General features: G+C 31.0%; 1 pseudogene; it reads right to left on the bottom strand.

Moving 5' to 3' along the window:
- Nucleotides 1–7,538: 7,538 nt before the first annotated feature.
- LOC128168966 (uncharacterized) lies at nt 7,539–9,129 on the bottom strand (annotated as a pseudogene).
- Nucleotides 9,130–18,899: the final 9,770 nt, after the last annotated feature.

Below are 18,899 nucleotides of genomic sequence, written 5' to 3'. Positions count from 1 at the left end.
TATGCGACATAGATCCGCTTCAAGCGTATCAACTAATTTTAGATCTAAAATTTAAAGGTAATTTCCCAAATGCGGTAATAGACGGGTATTTTCAAAATAGCCACATTGTGTAGATAACAGAAGTACAAAAGGTGTTTAAATCAACGTATTTTTTGAATTGCAATTTTGCATACCTTATTTAAGATAATATAACCCTTACAAAATCTAACACAATATTGATTTTATTTCCTTTTTTATCAATGCATATAGTTACCTGCTATCGGAATACAATCTTAAGATTTTTAATGATTAGAAATTTATGTTCAAGTCTATTGCATCATAAAACTGTTAGTGAGGTTATGTTTGATTTTTATAAATTCCAAAAGTTTACAACCATCTTCAAAAAGTCTTACACAACATTTCCTCCTTCTTCATGCCGGAGTTTTTAAAAAAAATGGTTTGTTTGCTTCTTTTATAGTAGAATTATACCAAACTGAAATATATGTAATAAGAATATAAATGCATTTATACAACAAGTCCAAGAGATAAAAACATCTCTCTAAATGACATTTGTTTTCTTTCTCTTGTCCTCAAAATCAAACATTTTGTTTAATATAACATCTCAAGTTAAAACAAAACATATCCATCCAGTTAACTTTTTAATCGACAAACATCTGAGAGATGTGATATATAAATTCCTTCTCATTACTTGTAGACTAGAGAATAACATATTTTGTTTTCCCTTGGACTGAAATGTCACATTTTCATTGGTTTAAACATAGCACGTGATTGCCTCATATATCTCTATATTTGTTCTGTGAGAAATAATATTAGGCAATATGGCCGTCATTGGTCGACGCTTTGCTTACTCATTTCGACATTTCATAGTATTTTATACATAAACTGCATGCTGTAAGTTCTTAAAGTATTTGGAGTTGTTGCCCTTTGAAATTCTTTAAAATTAGAGTAGTTGCCCTTAGAATATTGACGTCACATTGTTTTGTCTGGAGCAGAACAAAATGGCAGCGTCGAAATTTGCTCAAATCTCTGCAGAGGAAAGGGAGAAAACATTTGAAATTGAATAGCAACAAAACATTGTAAGTAAACATGGGTAAAGCAAAGATTTTGAAAGAGTATTTGAAAGGTGAGATGAAAATTTTGAAGAGTTTAAATGAGTTAAATTGGACGAGATGTAAGGCATCTTGTACATGGCTTTGCGTAGATCATCGCTATTTGTGAATATATATGGCGCATGATAGTCCTCGAGAAAACAAAACGCTTATTAGGTTAGTTACTGACTCACTACGGAAATATATTGGGTTGATCAATCTCATAGATGGCTCGGCTTCGCCTCGCCATCTATGAGATTGATCAACCCAATATATTTCCGTAGTGAGTCAGTAACTAACCTAATAAGTAATAATAATTTCCTCTAAAAAAATGTTCGTTGAATTAATAAAGACATGTCAGCTAAATTTGTAATTTCCTAACGTAAAATTTCAAGTTACTTCACAGTAACCATCAGATTATACTTTAAAATCAATATGTTATTTATCATTTTCTAGGCAAAACAATTAAATTCACTGTGAAGTAAAATTGTATAAATGTCGTCCTGTACAAAAATGTGTTTGTTATTACCTAATGGATAAATCGTTATCCTGACAAAACTTAACTTTTGACAATGGTTTTACTTTGAATTTTAAAAAAAGCATGCAGAATTACCAAAGTGTCGGATTTTGAGCAACTTAAATTCTAAACATATAGCCTATTTTGCTATGAATTGAAGTATGCGTTGCGGTTAAAGAACAGAAAGCATTATATAACTAATTTGACACAATGCAATTTTTTAATAAACAAGATTCATTTGCTTTCTTGATTCTTGAGTTGAATCAAGAGACACGTAAGATTGCTTTGTCAGTATTTGAGGTACAAACTGACAAGTTTTTAATACAATTCAATTTATTGTTCGTACGGGTGGATTTTTCCTTCTCTATTGCAGTTACTGTAACATTAAACGCAAAGCATGATTCATGTCTGTAACCGTGAAATATATATGTCACTCGTTAAATGCATAAGTACCGCTGAATTGAATTACCGCTCGATCCTTTTTGATGGTTTTAAATCATTATAAAGAACCGGTGCAATAAATGCTGACGACTAGTTTTACAAACCAGCTGATGTATAATTAGTGATTTTCAGAACATATTTTTTTTTTTATTAAATTAAATAAAATCGATTAAATCTTCGTCATCATAAATTTAATCTTCTTTAATTTCACAAAATGGTATTCATTGCCACGGATACTTCAGGACATCTTAAAATATTTACATAAACATAAAAGAAACAACCATGAGGACAGAGAAGCTTCACAATAGAGCAATTGTGATCATTTCATTTTTCGGTCAGTGTTTTCTGTGTGCACCAGATAGGGTGGCACAGAGTGATGAGTCATCATACATGATAATCTGTTTAAATGTCAGCTTATTTAAAATCTTTGTGAAGGCCAAACAATCATTACATCACGAATAACCTGTGCTCTTCGGGGTGTTTTCAAAGTTTAAAAACACTTGACGTGTTGTGAAAAAAATATTTCAAATTAAACTGTGATTGTTTTTCAGATTACAAATTATGACTTGCATAACACAATCAACTTGAACTTGTAAAATGATGCTGTCTTTTTTAAAGTTGTTAATAATATAGCATACATGTATAAACAACGTAAGGATACCTTTTTTATTTCCAAACATCGATGTATATTTATAACAAACACTAATCCAAATTCTATATTTCTTTTTTCTTTTTGTTTCTTTCCTTCAAATGCTGATCTATTGAAGTCACATCTATATTTGAATATAATCTGACTGTATATCAACTGGTTCTCTCGTTATCTTTTATTAGAACGATGCGTTTAGTGCATCGGTCTGAAAAAAAAATTATAACTAAAAACTACGAACCATGGAGAACGGTCAAGGACAAACATGAATCCCTTTAATTTTCCCACGCATTATCCGCACCTGGTAAATCAAACTTCATTCACAAACGACCGAGATGTGATAAGTGTCCCAGATTAGGTGTAACGTAGAAATATGATATATGTTTATATTTTTTTAATATCTAAACGTAAACATACACATTTTAAAGTTACATCATCCAACACTGTGATAGTTAAAAATCATTTTTATCTCAGTTGTTTTCTTGTTTGCACATTTTACAAACGTGTTTCCATTGAAAAGAGATTTAAACATTAGAAATGCAAGACTATTTCCGTAAACCACTTTAACAAGCTTTCATTTTAGTGATAACAATCGGTAATCATGATCAAACACAAAATACACTATGCTACTTTATTATATTGTTTTATCTTAAACATTGAAATATCTCTAAAGGTTAACGAAGATTCATTTAAAAACAGTTGTGTATGTAATGTGCATTTGTATCTAGCAATAGTTGTGACAGCTAGAAAATTCAAAACAAAATTAAAGCTAAAAACAGAATAATTCACACATACATGTATAACTTTTATGATATTATTTCAAAATACAACTTCATTAGACCAAAGAACAGTCTTATTCATTTATATTACATAAAACTTTTTCAGCAATGTATAACTTTAATAGCTGATAAATTCAGACTATTTGTCTTTGCATATATTTGAACAAGAATATAATCTACATTATTTATATTAATATTTATGAATGTAAATGCTGATGAAAGAAAAAAAATTGAGAATATCTAATCTAAGTAATACACGTTATCGATTATTTAACAAATAACCAAACGTTATGCTACCACATCAAAATTACATAATAAAAACATAAATAAAATATAACGCAATGGTTTTCCGATGAGAAGCAGTTATGCAGTATAGTTTTACAGCTTTTCCTAGCGGCTGCTTCTTTCCATTCAACAGCTGTTTGTGGACATGAATCAACTGTTTCAACCTGGTCTGACCATGGACAACTTGTCTGAAAAATAATATGCTAAAAAAAATGTTGTGAAATGTTGAAAGTACTTTTAAAAATTAATCATAATCTCATTGGATCATTATTTATTTGAGGCCAAATATTTCAAAATCTCACCTCTTTATATTTAGCCATTGTAACAATTACATTCAAAACAGCGAAAATAAGGAACGTGTTCAGCATATCCATTTTCATGTAAGAAACTCCCTTGTTTGATAGCATCTCTTATAAACAGTATGATACAATATATTTTGTGACATAGACACCATGCACAGAAAATGAAATAAAAGACGTGTGCGAATGTATGTATTATCTGTTTCCCTTAACATTCAACTTTCACATTACAGAATAGAATATGAAAAATGTAATAAATGAATACCACTACTTTTATTGATATATTCGGAGTTTTTTTTTAAATTGGCCGTGTAAATTACAAATTTTTAATCAAAAGTTTTAATTATTACGTAAACAGATATTGAGTTTGAAAAGTAATATAATAGGACACTTGAGCTAACATACCTTTACGATGCTAGTTTAACGAAACTTGCAAACCAACCAATAAAAATCAATATCCAAAAATTCACCTAGAAACAGCCCAATAAAGTATGTACGAATATTAGCAAGACAATGTTTTTAGATAAATGCTAGTGAATATAGAGTGATACTGCTTTCTTTACAAGCAAATGAAAATATTGATACATGTAATAATAACAAACATCAAACTACAAAATTAAATCATGGACTGCGAAGGGTATTCCCTTATCTGGAATATTTATGAGTTGGCGAGATGAGTCCTCAATTTGTATTATCTACAAGCATAAAAATATGTTAAAACCAGTGCTTGGTTTAAACAGTTAAATTTCCTGATTTTTTAAACTCCATATCGTGACCCTGTCTTGATAAGTCTTAAATGTTAACATTAAGTCGATTGTAGTGTTTGTCTGCTTTTAAAAGTGTGTTATTGGACTTATTTGAAATATTTTGGAGATCACTTTAAAGCAATACGAACATAAAACACATAAACACACAACAAAAACAACACAAAAATTCCACAGATGTTCACATAACATATATTTAGCTAAGTCACATATTTGTACTTAAACATTATTCCCAAATGATCAGAAATATTTACTAATGTAATAAATATCATTAAAACAGTTTACATCAATGACAGAACATATTGTTACCAATGTATGAAATTGAGTTCAGGTCCTTATTTAATGCATTATCATGAAGAGCCATATATGACCTATATACAATTAATATAATATGTTTACTTTAAATCTACAGTGTGAGCAACTTGATGAATAAATTTTGACTTGTAGCTGTCTATAATAATTCATAACAGTTACACTAATGTACTTACTCAAGGCATTCATTCTTCACACTAATACAAGATAAACATATTTATTTATAATTTATTCATTTATCTTCTCAACCTTTACTTAAGCAATTAATTGTTCATATGTTAAAGGAAAATTATTTCTTGATCTTTAGAATCGAATGGTTAGTGACGATAACAGTTTTTTTTATCAATGTAACTGAAGGATAGGTACGATTTACAGTCTTTTTGTTTTGCACTGATTATTTGAGAGAATTTGTCATCATATGCTATGCATTCCCCACATCACACTGGGTTTTTTTTTATTTAGTGTAAGGCGGTAAATTGGTAAATTGGTAAGTTTGCACCACTCACCTACGTGAAGCTTCGCCCTGATATTTGTTTCGGCTAAGTGTAATGTTGTAGTATTTATTGTACTCAGTGCTTTTTTTTTTACATCGTTAGAGAATTAATTGCACATAAAGCAAAATGTCATATTTTTATGACTTCAATGTAATTGTTATATATGCCTGGGGAGGGGGAGATTACAGAGAAATTTAACTTGGATGTGATACTTATACACCTAGTTATTATACGTAAATTCAGTGATTTTTAATGGCATTAAGTAGTATAGGTTAGATTTAGAAATCAGGGCGATTTGCATTTTGTTGTACAAATGACTGGACTCATCGGGATACCTATTTATATCAAGATTTAAATAAGGTAAAATATCAGGATATCAGGTTTACTATATACAAAATACAAAGATATGATATTTTTGTTTGATTAAAATTGATCAATTGGTTGTACAACATTATATCTCTATCAAAACTATACATTTCTCAAATAAATAAAATTGCTGCCAATAGAATAATGAAAGTTTGATATAACGTATTATATTCAATTATGAAGAACGCTACATCAAAAGGTTATTTCAAATATCAATATATATTTAACGTTCTTCGTGTAATGTTCCACGTAAAACGCGAGTATGATAAGGCAACTTTCAGCGACCGATTGAGTAAAAATTACTCTGATAGATATAACGTCATAATTAGCAGTATGATATCATATTTAAATCAGAAATATGTATGTTTAACTTTATCTGTGGTTTTAAAATATAAACACTAAGGGCGTTAAATGTCACTAAAAACTTTTTTAATTGAATATATCTTCAAATTCTCTGTATTATGTTTAATTACCATTGATGACGTCACAAGCAAGTTTAATAGAGAAAATCAATGTCGGGAGACAAATCATCGGAATGCAGTGTAAACAATGCCAACATAAGACTTATTTAATACAGATACCCAAGATTTAGGTGAGTGGCAGTTAGGATATAATTAAGATAAAACAGACATAGATATTTTGTTTTATAAGCGTGTGTTATAAGGTAAGCAGATATACATTTATATGGCTTGACCGGCCTTTCCCCTGTCAGTGTGTACAAAAAAGGCAATACCCCGAATAATATGAAAGATAAATTTGGTAAATATTGAAAGTGTATGACCTAAAATACCTGGAAAGTGCTGCTAGAATCCTGTGCTTTGTTGTTGTTGTAAATGAAAAATACGTAGTAATTTCAATGAAATTGAAGAAGTCGAGAGGGTTTCCGATAAATAATGACAATATTTATTTGATGCAATTAACATGATTTTAGCAGAAATATTAGTTAAATTTAACTATTAGCCGATCAAATTATCGTATTATACATACAAATGAATATCGGGGTAGTGTTACACTTTTTGATTTTTTGTTAAGGTAAAAAGTGATCTATTTTTAACTGTCAAGTGATACCATGGCACAGCAGCTTCAAAAATCGAATCGATTCCGAAGTAGAAAAATATCTTGGTGAACACATTCACTTGGTATAAATATTCAGCACCATTTTCATAAAGATAAACAGTTTTTAACTTGATCATAATTTTGACGGCCATTTAACTCGGAGTTGCCTTAACCTACCTACGCAAATAGCCAAACACAAAAATTCCGAAAATGTTAGAATAATGATAATGACATTTGAATTAGACATCTTGATTTTTTTTATTGATACAAATGTTATCAAATCATTGATAGTTTCGCATTCGCTCTTTTTTTTCATTTTTTCTAGGAGTGGGGAGGTATCATAATAATAGCGTTAGTGACTCGAAACCCTTTTAGTAAAATGTATCTATCTGCCTTTAGCATCGGGCAACATATCATCCTTATTGATACTATAAAAAGAATACACCTATATACGTTTTCCTCATATATGTTACTATACAATAGTGCATGGTTTAGAGGGATTTTTCTTCTTGTGCTTCAGAAATCATGTTACTTTCCTCATCAGACTTGCTGCTTTGGACGACCCTCGTGCAACCTAAAAAAATATTAGTAGGACTACAAACGTTGTGTGTTGCTGAATATTTTTTAAGAGTTTCTCAAACACGCTATTTTTTTTACCTTTTCCTGTCGTGCTGTTGAAACGTGAAGAAATACAGTGTGGAATGAGGAATATACCTTGAAAAAAATATACATGCACATGTTATAGTATTATCATTTATGTCGAACCTTTCATTAAAATCACTTGTTAGGAATTACTCAAATTGCAAAAATTAACACCAAACGTAGGTTGTAACGCAGAGCATACACCTTGCGTTTGTTGGTTTTCTTCGGTTTGTCGGCGACATCGACCAATACAGAGAAAAGCAAGGAGGATAATCAGGAAAACCAAAACAAATAACGCCGTAACGCTCAGTCCAATCACCACACTGTTTAACAAATTACTTATGTCATAAAACAACATGCAATGAAATAATCATACATTTTACTTTTAACAGCGTGGAAGAAATGTAGTCTTAATATTTCGATCAATGGTTTTGTTTAATTTATTAAAGAACTTACCTTAGATTTGTTTTTACATGAAATGACACGTTTTCCTGTGACGACATCGATACGTATCGTGTGGTGTAGGAATCACTGCTAACGTGTAGTGACTGTTTAGTACTTTGTGATTTATTTATCTTTTCCGTACGCTTCGCGTGATTATAACATTCAGGATCTGCAAATATAATACAAAATTTCTAACCCTTTTTGTTAATTTTTATAAACCTAAGCAAATTCAAAAATTAATTTCACACAGCTAAAAACACTGATTTTTTAAGATGCAAACATAAATCTTTGAACTTAACTTAAATCAGTAAAATTAGCTTCTGATCAATATGATGTATCATATCATTAACAACATGGTGAGTGTTTTTAGAAAGGCACTTCAAGATACTTACATCTAAAAGCATCACTAGAATTGTAGACTTCTGGACATTTTTGACATTGAGTGTTATCATTCCGCTGTATTCTATTTCCTCCAAAGTTAAATTCAGCACAAACCTTTCCTGGAAAAGGTAATTATGTTTTGTTATTCAATTTCATTTGCTTTTTAAAATACGGAGCGAATTTATGACACTTCAAACTTGATATTTTACCAATAATCTGTTGGCTTGGTGCACATACTTCAAGAGTTCCATTTTTCCATGCATTTATTACACAGTGGTATTCGAAAGATGTGCAACTATGTGCAATTTGTTTACAGTTTTTCCTATTGCTTGCTTATCTCCATTCATCGACTGTTCGGGGACATGATTCCACATACACAGCTGAAAATGTTGAATCGGGACAACTTGCCTATGCAAAGAACATTTTCATTTATTATTTTAACAAAATTGCATGTAGTCACAACCAGATTTTTATAATCACGATTTTCATCCATGACAATATGCACAATAAATAATCATACTTGTAACTCATTTAGATTACCTCATTATTTGTTGAAACCAATCCACATATTATTTTCAGAACCACAAGAATAGTAATCATGGTTATCTGAATCATTGTAACTGCAAAGATTTTTAATGGAGATTACAATCCTTTAAATATGAATAACCAATGAGCAATTGTCCAAGTGAAAAAACATAGCTACTTTATAGAATAAGACCAACTGCATCAGAAAATAATATATGAACTTGATAGAAGATTCTTAAATATTTTTCTTTTTAAAAATTCCCTTTATAGCTTTAATAGGGTATTCCCTTCAACGTGAAAGGTGTTTTACGCTTTCAAACCGTACAACTTAAACCAGTGCTCTACAAATACGACATAATAGACCCAGTTTAAACATCTCTTATTACATCAGCATTTTTTGAATCCAAGAGAACATTGTCACATTCTCCTTGTTTAAAAAAAAAAACAACAACAAAGAATTTTACAACTAGTTGTAAATTATGTTATCATATTGAATACTTGTATTTGAAAAAAAAGATCTTCTTACAAGCACAGTACTGCATAAAGATTTTTTTTTTTTTTTTGTAAACAGTGTTCGAGTTTCGCTATTGTTTATATTTGAACAAGTATATGTTCATGTATATGTGTATTGTATATATGTAATTTTCATATAAATTTTGCTTTTTTCGTGGATAATTTTATCTATAAACACAAGAAACCATGCCCATTTCGCAAAACTATCTTAGGACTAAGATCTATCTTAAAACAGAAATGTGTGATAGAATCTCATCACAACCGTTTAACAAATCTGTCAGATCTATGTCAATTCTGGCATATTCTTTAGACAACCACATATGTCTAACATAAACATATCGGGAGCCTATATTTTGGTCCATCACCGAACCACGTGCACGTTCGAGTTGAAGACTTTAGTGCCCCCCCCCCCGATGCTTCGTTTTTATGTTCTCTCTCTTCTCCCTTAGATCATTTCCAACAGTTACATTCCGCATTGAAACTAACTTTCTACCGCAGCTGTTAAATTGGACACCACACATCGTAGACATTTTCATATGGGTGTTTCTGACCGCATGGACTTTTGGGTCGTTACCCGTTTGTTTTGTGGTCACAACTCATCCCTGCGAATGTTTTTGTATAGTTTTCTTTATCGTTGCTAAGTATGTAAAAAAAATCCAGAGGTGCTGGAATGAATGAGATTTCCCCGAGATTTCAGTTCATGACAAATTTCAAACGGAAGTATGAGTGTTCGGATTATATTCCTAAAATGTTTAAGTACTGGTCGTTTTTATATCATTCCCTACTCTGATTTATGTTGAACATTTATTAAGATAAATGTCTTATTTCATCATCTAGCGGTTATTTAAGCTAAACAATGATTTTCAGAAAAGAATTATTGTTCGTGTTCAAGCACTATGCACGAGGTTGACAAAATATGCATTGGGCTGCTTAATAAAATCATAGCCATCTTTTAAGGCTTTTGGTGTGCAATACCTTGCTTAAACAAAAACAATTATTTTATCGAGCTATTTTCAAGGAATGTTCTGCTTAAATAGTATAGTCTGTTTCACTCTTGATGCTATTACTAGGTCAGGCGCGGATCAAAAATTAATCCCAAGGAGGTTGCTATTAAGCATGTTAATTGTTGCAACAACAGGGGGGGGGGACATATACATGTGTATTTTCCATTATCACATTTATTTCTTTAACTCATTTTATCCACAAATTAATGAAGGTAAAGGATAAGAATCAATAAATGTCTAGATTTTATAATTGACAACAAGTACTTAGACTTTAGAAAATAGACTATAAACTCGAGGCACGATTATTACTGCAAACCTGAAAGGGTAAAAAAATACCACGTGATCTAAATTTAAATGAAAATAACATTCGCAGGGGGTGAACTGTATGCATTTAAACAACAAGTTGTTTGTACAGGCGCAGTAAAACAGTAAATGAAGTAAAGCTTTCTAGGAATGCAATATACTTTATAAAAATACCTGTTTTACCTTGAGTTGTATGTATAAATTTGTTTATATGCAGTGTTTTGTTAAATGTGTAAATTACCAAACATTATATATACATGAAAATTAAGACATTTTGCAAAAAACTACAAAATATCTGCACCAGAATAACTGCTTACACCTTTGGTATATCAATACGTGTGAGATGGTGTCTGTAAGCTATAATTGAATTTTAATTGCTAAGTAATTATTTAGAAATTTCAACAAAAAAGCCCAAAATAGCAAAAATTAGAGTGAGGTGGTGGACACGCTTTAGCGTATCCAAGTCAGCGGTAGTTTGCATAAAAATATATATTTGCAGTGACATTATATTGAATGATTATGTTAAAAACGAATATATTAACTGATTACTTATTAATTAAAAGTATACAAAGAGGTTAAGATTTGACAAATGTTGAACAAATAAAAAAGCAAATTCGTTTCTTAAATACGCGATATTTGTTTTGACGGATAGAACGCTTGCGAAGCACGTCCTTTGGTGAGAGAACAGGATTGAACTTTCCAGAACGGGGTAACCAAGAACGTTGGTTAAGTAATTAACGTCATGACTAAAATTGTAGGACGAGTTTATCAGCCATCGCAGACATAATAGGTTATGAAAGTAATCCAGACTCTGACCAGACACAGTATGTTCAACAGGGAACAAAAAATTATGGATCAACGTATTAACATTGCATTATATTAATTTGTAAAGTGTTAATTCAGGCGCTTGCGTTGGATATCATTTATATGTAGTCATTATTATATTTCAGACAGCTCAGTTTAGCATTACCCCCTCTCCCCCGTTAAATGTATTTAGTTGACGCAAGTTTTAAAGGATAAACACTTTAGTATTCATAAGACTTAAGGTTGTTTTGTAAAATGGAACTGACAAGTCTTATGGTTGTAAGAAGTCAGATCGAATGACAATCTTCAGATTTGTCTTATTGCAAATCTTTTGACAGTTTTTTGAAAAGCAGTCTTGTGATTATTGTTTGCCACGCTTCATTTTGTCAATTAAATATTTTTTTTTCATTATTTGTTAACATATATAAGATTCGGTCTTTCTTTCCGAAAAAATGGATACTGATAAAATGCTCAGTGGTGAAAATAATGTTAAAAATTAATTTCACGTTTGTATTAATTGTAATGCTTGTGTTTACGGGTGCTGTCGTTACTGTAATTTAAACATCAAGTGGTCCGAAAGAAAAACAGATAATATGTAAATATTTATTCAAAAGAGTTAGTGAAGTCACTGACGTTCAGTGTTTTCTATAAGGAAATGCGTTTTAAAATGAATACTTCAGAAAAAAACTAACTTATAATTGTGTAACAATGTGAGCAAATACGATTTCAAGTTATATAGTGCCGTTTTGAATTGTAAGTTGAAATTTATTAAACTGTATAACGCACGCATTAAAACTTTTAATGAGGAAGTTACTGAATAGTGTCTTTTTCACAAGACTTTTGTTGACATTTACTAAATAGTTTTTGTCGGGCTTTACATTAAAAATCCCCTATAAATGGTTGGGTATTTTTTTTAATCGTGGGATTTTATAAATTTCGTTTTTGTAAGTGTTTCATACATGCAATTATGTGTTCGATTAATAAACAAGACATGTGTCTACTCATTTCTAAAGTAGTCATATTTTTAAAAATGTTTTTAATAATATGCAACTTTCCGTCACACAAAATAAAATGTTTACCTTCTCACAATAGTAATGACGAATATCGAGGATATGCTAGCAAATCAATTTTATAAAAACAAAAAAAATAATAATTTTGAGACATGTTTAGTTACCATGGGTGCAAAGATAAAGGAGGAGGGTGGGGGGGGGGGTTAACTACAAGCAGAAAAAATGGGAAGAATTTTCATATTAATAAGACACAATTTGAGCTCAACATTGTAAAATTTATTTTTCCATTTCTAATGATTCATATTCTAAATACTCATGCTTCCAAAAACTTAAAAGCCGATTATCAAGTAAAAAACAGAAAACAGATTTGAAATTCTTTGTTTTGTAAATGAAGCTTGTCTTGTTATTGTTCACATGTGTGTTGTATTGGAATAGTGATAAAGCAATTGTATGGTGTTTATTGGGGTTTTTTTTTGTTGATAATATTGTTCATGAACAAATTGAATCAATCAGTCAGGTTTTTTTTTGCCGCGCGTCATTTTGTCAAAAAAATTGTAATTTCCATTAATCCTGTCACATAGGGGCTGCATCCTCAAAGCGACCCTGCTGCGTCCTCAAATGATGAGAAACGCCATGGTACATGCAGTAGAGTCTCCTATAGCGACGTACCACCGTCAATGTGGGATCACCTGGAACACTGTTAAACGCCTTGAGATGGTGCGAACTCCAACAGCGCCAATAGAGCTGCTTTGGCGCGTTCAAGTAAAGTACATAATGGCAGTATAGATGCAGTGAGAAGTCGGTTGTGCTTGCACAGAAACCTTTTGTCGGAGTCCTTCGTTATGTCACAGACTGCGTCTATACCGTGCTCTTACTGCGCATCCATATCGTTTAAATGTGGGTTTTTTTTTATCTTGCTGCGTTCACAAAGAAACCCCAAAGAGCTTTTGCTGCGATCATTGGTCTCTCTTGGCGTGTATTCTGCCTTCATTAGCGTTTATGCCGCGCGTTCGGTGTTTCTAGTACCAGACTACAAAAACTTGAACAGTAGCCTTACAATAGCAAACAGTATAGTGTTCTCAAAATTCATGTGTATGACTATTTAAAATTCAGAATTTACGAAAATTTTAAGACCTATTGAAGGATGTAAATGGAATAATAATAATAATAATAATAATAATAATAATGATACTCTATGTTTTCCATCTACCAACAACAGTCATTATATATAGTACTTTGTCACAAATTATTTAGAAAACATGAAGTTACGTTTTGTGCATTTACAATGTATATTATTCCATTTAAACAGTTAACAATGTTTTCATCATTTATTTTCTAGTTTTAAAGTTCAAAATTCTTGTTTGTACCCGGTAATTTAAGTTGAAAAAATAAGAAATTTACATATCAGCATGCAAAGATCATTTTTTCAACGCGTAGAGCACGTCGAACACGCAAGGTAAAATCTCTTTCCACGTCATTACAACGCTTGGCAGATACTCATTGAGACCGCAGTCAATCGCCAAGCAGATCTCTGTGGAAATGCAGTTACCCGCCGCGGGAGCTCCGTAAAGACGCAGTGGTTTCCGTCATGTCACTTTTAACAATCAAATTTTGCCCAATCAATTAAAATGCAAAGCCATTCCATTTTATACAATGGATTAAGAAAAACAATTTTGATCTCAAATGTTTACGTCACTTTAAACAAAACTTTAAATCGTCAGAAAGTGATAAAAGATTACTTGTTATACAATGAACATAATGTTATTAAAAACCGCATGTTGTAAAGGATCTCTAAACAAAAACAGTAATTTGAAACTTAATAGATAAGCATATCAAACAAATAGCACAAAATACATCCATTTGAACTCCGCAAACAATATATCAGCCATACTTATATAACGCTAATCTGATCATCTGCTCATTCTTACACGTTTGTAAGTCAATTTCCAATGTCTTTAAACAAATTAATCAAGGTATAAAGTAATTTACACTGAAAGTACTCTTAAACTAAAGGCTGGTAACAAACAAACAAGGAATACACGTCTTTTGTTAAAGTGCGTCTTTGTACATGTATCCTTTATCAAACATTTAAAATTCCTTCAGTATGTGTGACAGTTATTTGTGGTTTTAAAAACTCGTTGATATTCTGATAATGTCAAGGACAAAAGGATTCTTAAAATGTGTGCAAAATAATTCATGAGCGATTAGGGTATGTCCCTTACTTCTATCATTATTTTTAAGGCATGCATTATATATAAAGTTTGGCTTTGCTTCAATGAGGGCGACATATCCGTTTAATAAAGGATAAGTCTTTCATATTGATACCAGATAACATATTTTATTCTAGACCTGGATTCTTTATACCGCCGTTGAAAAGATATTGATATTCATCTAACAAACTGGATGACCCGGAAAAATGCATGATGTAATGGTTATTTTTTTTTCGGGGGGGGGGGGGGGGGGGATAAAACACACTAAAGAATCTCAGGCATTTGTGTAAAACAAAAAGAAGAAATCTGGGGTATTAGATGTATTTTTCGTGAACATGAACAAGTACAAGAATTCATTTAGTAAACAAAGTTTGAAATCAAATGTGTATGTTTATTTTACATTGACTTTTAAAGCTTCAATTTAAGATTTGTTTGAAACGGTAGCTTATCAAATGAAAGTTCGCGTTACGGGTAAATTATCTGTGAAATAAATGAATGCTTATGTAATTAAGTTTGCAGCAAAACACGCAATTAAAACTCAGAGTTCTATTTTGAACCTTTATATGTCTTTTTTATGAAGTTTGGGTTTTGTTTGTTTGTTTTTTGTTGTTGTTGTTTTTTTTTTTTTGGGGGGGGGGGGTTGTTTGTTGGGTTTTTTGGTGTTTTTTTTTTTGGGGGGGTGGGGGAGATAATATTACATTTATTCATAATATCAATCAACATATCTAAGATAAAGTCAGATTGATGTATTAAATCTTTTTTGGTTTTAAGCTGTTGGGCTGGAAAGGTGCTCTCCCTAGCCCTCGATTAACCATAAACACACTGTGTAAGCTGACCAATTGATTTCTGTAAGAGCCAATATTCGCAGGCGAGAAAATATCGGAGATCCTCGTCATCGCAAATATATCTCACTGCAACCAGCGGGTTATATAAAGAATGGGGACTAGATAAGACTTACTCGCGAAAATTTAAATAGTTAAATCGACCAAGTCATTATGACACAAATCAATATCTTATGCTGAAAGTTTACATAAGTTTTGTTGGTTGCTTGCGTAGAGTGCATTAAAAAGAATTCTTTCTTAAACACAGATAATTGGAATACTACGGGTATTCCCTTTTGGGAATTTTTTTTTTAAATTTTGTTTGTTAAAATGATATGAAGGGTGAATCATTCAGCCATTATTTTCAATAAATATGATTGTTAGGAATACACGCGCGCAGAACGTACAGACGTATACGTAAATATAGATGTACATTCGAAAAATAACATTCTAAAAAGATACGTCGTAATTGTGATACATATATGTAAAACAGAACACGAATGAAGGAGACAGTTGTTCGAAAATACTAATTGTATATACGATAACAGGTTTTACAGGTAAAAAATCGACATGCAACTTGGACGTATGATAAAAAGGCATGATACATATGTAATTAGATCACGTCATTTCATGCATATCTTTAGGAATGTTATGCTGTGCTTTTAATTGCAATTTTAATAATATGCTATGAGATGTTTTTTGAGTGTTATGAGAATGATATGCTTTTCTGTAAGAAATAGAAATACTGTGTTAAGAGATTTAAACAAAACCGTCTCTGCAAAAAAAAGAATTCCAACAATTTCAAAGTAAAAAATCACTGATCTGCAATGTAAACGTTTGTTCTCTGAAAAAAAAAACCCCTTTAAAAAATTAAGTTGAATTTATGTTGTAAGCTATACTATTGTATGCTATGACTTATGAGAACGTGATGATATGCTACGAGCTTATCTGATATGGGATTAGCTTTCATTGCTGTAATATGAGATTATATTGCTAAGGTATGAGATTTAAATGCTCTCCTGTGGTGAATATTGTAAAAGTTGTGCTTAAATTGACTGTAGTCCTTATTTCGAGAATATGAACCATTCATTATAGTAAAAAAATCAACTAGAAGATCATTATTGCAAATATAAGTAGGACAAAGAACATTATATACATGTAAGTTTTGTACACTATCTTTGTAATATAAAAGAAACATTTTATAAATACGAGAAAACATGTCAAAAGATCCTTCAAGTAGTCGTTGCGTAACGTCGTTTGTAAGGGAAACATTGTCGTATGTTGCTACAAGATAATACATGTATACATAATACATGTATGTCGTGTCATAACCACTCATTATGTTTTTCAAATTTATAATGTCGTAATTATAACGTATCATTATGTTCTTGCGACTTTTATCCCGTTTTAGCAACCAATTATTGTAATCATTCGATTGTGTATCTTGTTTGATGACTTAATTTAACGTATTGAAGACATTGAAAATGATAATATTAATGGACAGAAAGTATAGTATGTTTTATTGGCGTACATGTTATATCAAAAAATGTTAGTGATAAAAAAGGCAATAAACGTCGTATTCGCATTATCACAAACAAGTTACTTAACACAATGAAACAAACATGTATTTCAATTTCAATAATACATAACTTACACATAAAGGTAAATAATTTTATCAGTGAAAACGCGTAATTAAGGTTTCAATAAACATTCAATAAACATTCACATCTTTTAACACTTAAAAAAACGATTTGGATTAATTCGCACTTTTTTTCTACATGCTTCACACTAGCTTTTCATTATTCAGTTACATGTACCCTATTAAAATAATCTGAATTTAAAAAATATGCCAAAAAGGTCAAAATATATCTAGTATAAGAAAAAGAGACCTACAGATTATTGATAAAGTACGGAAAAACGATACACTAAATATATTTCTTCTTTTGTCATAATGGACCTTGTACCTTAAAACACTCTAAAAATTAGTTACTAGATCTTGATCTTTTGTCAAAATATTCAACTATTTTAATAAAATTACGTCCTGGCATATTCATAAGCTATTGTTAACTGACAACGCATACAAGTCGAGATCATACAATACGAAACAAATAAACAAACATATGTGGGAGCAAAATACATTTACATGATAGGTTGAATATGATAACCTTGATTTATTGAGTGAGTGAATATAATAAACTTGATGAATTATGTCAACAGTTTAATGAAGCTCAATTCAATTATTGTCAATTTCAATTCAAATATATTTTTACAAAACATTCTGAATAACCCTAAGATGGTTAATGGATTTCGAGAAATGTGCTGCTCTTGTTATTTGGATAATATATCACTTTTTTTATTAATAGTCGATCTTCATGACTATCAACGGTGGTAATATCGTAGGTCTACGCTAATATTGGTATTCCTTCAGGATAAGGCCTTCCTCTTTCATAGCCTAACGAACCAGCTGAAAAGTTCCTTTCAAGAGCATGTAAGTATGTTGATATCCAAACATAATATAAATCTCAGTGAATAAATGATAACTGAAGATACAATAAAATATTACTAATAAAATTTTATTTTTTGTGTCTGTAGACATTTTTACAATCTATTTTAAAACGGATTTTTAATCTTCCTTTGCTGTGCTAAGGCTATCGTTATTCGTAGAAGCACAGTACGGCAGAAACATACCTGTAACGAAACATACATAAAACACGTAGAGATTTATATTACAGAGAGTATTAGTCCACCATGGGGGTTGTTCATGCTCAAATCAAGTGCTTTTAAAAATGATTTGCAGTGTATCTAAGAAGACTTTCATTGGTACTTACGTTTTAGTGAAGAGCATGCATCATGTGTTGGTCGACCAAATGAGGTTCGTCCTGGAAAAATGCGTCGAAACAGAAGAAAGATAAGTAGAGCAAACAAAACCACCATAGGGACACTCAAACCGATAATTATGCTGTTTTACAGGACAAAAATGGTACTTAAAATTCGACCGGAATGTCACGTATTTTGATGAATGGTGCCTTTACGACAATATGGAAACTTACCTTATCTTAGATTCGATGTGTGAAGACTTATTTTGAGCATTACTTGTTTTTTTTATTTTTGGACGTATTCATAACATTCAGGTTTTGTCAATTCAATAAAAGCAATTTTCGTTATTTGATTGATTTATATTTAAAATCGCCGCAT

This window comes from Crassostrea angulata, unplaced genomic scaffold (genome assembly GCF_025612915.1).
Source record: "Crassostrea angulata isolate pt1a10 unplaced genomic scaffold, ASM2561291v2 HiC_scaffold_73, whole genome shotgun sequence".
NCBI lineage: Eukaryota > Metazoa > Mollusca > Bivalvia > Ostreida > Ostreidae > Magallana > Magallana angulata.
This window is presented reverse-complemented; position numbering and strand designations above follow the sequence as displayed.